This window comes from Bison bison, unplaced genomic scaffold, assembly GCF_000754665.1.
Source record: "Bison bison bison isolate TAMUID 2011002044 unplaced genomic scaffold, Bison_UMD1.0 scf7180017864229, whole genome shotgun sequence".
NCBI lineage: Eukaryota > Metazoa > Chordata > Mammalia > Artiodactyla > Bovidae > Bison > Bison bison.
The window spans coordinates 1,366,170-1,367,797 of NW_011494801.1; the positions used below are offsets into that span (position 1 = coordinate 1,366,170).

The following is a 1,628-nucleotide window of genomic DNA, read 5'->3' on the forward strand; positions in this document are numbered from 1 at the left end:
CCCCATGGACTGCAGGCTTCCAGGCTTCTCCATCCATGGGATTTTCCAGGCAAGAGTACTGGAGTGGGGTGCCCATTACCTTCTCCAAAAATAAAGGTTAGGCTAAGTTAAATGAACTAGAAAACACTCTGGCATTAGGGCTATCAGTGTTTCAGAAAGGCAAGTCTTAGAAGATTCTGCAGGGAAGAGGCCATGTTTCTAAGGCTGGTACCCAAAGCAACAATTTTAAGTGCCTGAAAGTCTGCAGGGAGTGCTGGGATAAAGAGCAGAATTAGGGCAGTTCTTTGTAGTGTGAGCAAATTCTCAGCTGGATTCTTTTACCCGTTTTTCCACATCTCTCTCTTCACAGTGCTCATGATTACCTGGCCCACTGTCTCTTTCCCAGGGTGAGTTGGGTGAGGGTTTGGGGTGAGGTGGGGTACAAGGACACTGCAGAAAGACACAGAGGCCTCCCTGGGGGCCAATCCTCTTCACACTCATAGGTCTCTGAGGGCTTCCCCCTTTTCTTCTCTGGGAGGGGTCCAGATCCAGAAGGGGCACCTAGCGCTGGTGACCAGTGTGTAAACTGGTAGCAGAGAGAGAAGCTGCTCCAGATTTCAGTTCCCCTGTCCCTTCCTTGCAGCTTTGTTATCTTCAGCGTCTGTGCTGCTCAGGGAGCTGGGATGGCCCTGGGGGAAGATTGCTATGTTGGGCCTATGGGAATCGGATGTTTGGGATCTTGCCCTTTGCTCTATTTCTTAGAGTCCACTTAGGAACACCAAAAAGGCCCTTTAGCAACAAGCAGTTTGTGGGAGATGAAATTCCACAAATCCAAATGCATCAACCCAATTGGGGAGAGACAAAGACAGATTGTTACAGGGAGCCTGTTAAACTTCGCTTGGATTCCTTTTCTCCTCCTCCTCTACCTGATATACAGGTGAGAGATGGATCGACTGATAAAGGTCTCCAGAAAACGTGCGACTGAGAGGTGGAGAGGAAGAGAGATGACAGACGGAGAGGTACTTGAGTTTGCAACACTTAAGCGTTGAAGGCACTGCCTAAACAGTCTCTGAGGGACGGGGAGGAGGGGAGTGGGAGAACCATTTATCCGTCAGGGAGGGTCCTCATTCTCCGCCCAGGAACGCCGGGAAAACCAGGTATGCGGCGAATGCAATTTCTTTTTAAATGAGGAGAGACGGGGGTAGAGAGGTACATAAAAGAAGTAAATAGAAAAGAGGGGAGATAAAAAGAATGAGAGAACCACTGTGACCTTTAGGGCAAGCGAAAAGAAAGAAGAGATGTTAAAGGAGAGAGAGGTTGAGGACTGACACCGAGCAAAGACCCGGGTCCTGGAGGAACTTCACGAGAAAGAGGGGCCACACGACTGTCCCATCCCCATGTTTGGGCAGATTAATGGAGTCGTGGCTCCCTCGCTTGAGTCCTGCCCCGGGAGGGGACAGTATCTGTTTAGATTTGTGTCTAAATTTAAACCCTGATCGCCGGCCTCCTTCCCCACGCTCCCCACCCTCCCCGCCTCCTCTCTCTCCCCTCCCCTCCCTCCTCCTCCTCCTCCTTCCTCGTTCTCTAGCGCGGGGCTGGGGCGGACCGCAGTCAGCCCTGCAGCCGGCGAGCCGGGCGTGCAGCCGCTC

The 1,628-nt window shown here is 51.9% G+C and overlaps 1 protein-coding gene across 2 annotated transcripts in view; it reads left to right on the forward strand.

Annotated features, from left to right (window-relative positions):
• The first annotated feature begins 1,046 nt into the window (after nt 1-1,046).
• Nucleotides 1,047-1,628, forward strand: part of RCSD1 (RCSD domain containing 1) — a 73,141-nt gene continuing 72,559 nt past the window's right edge. The window contains exon 1 of one of the 2 annotated variants that reach the window (XM_010846009.1): nt 1,047-1,136. The gene's annotated coding sequence lies outside the window, so the exon portion shown is untranslated. The remainder of the gene's footprint in view (nt 1,137-1,628) is intronic. The other variant, XM_010846008.1, reaches the window with a different exon arrangement.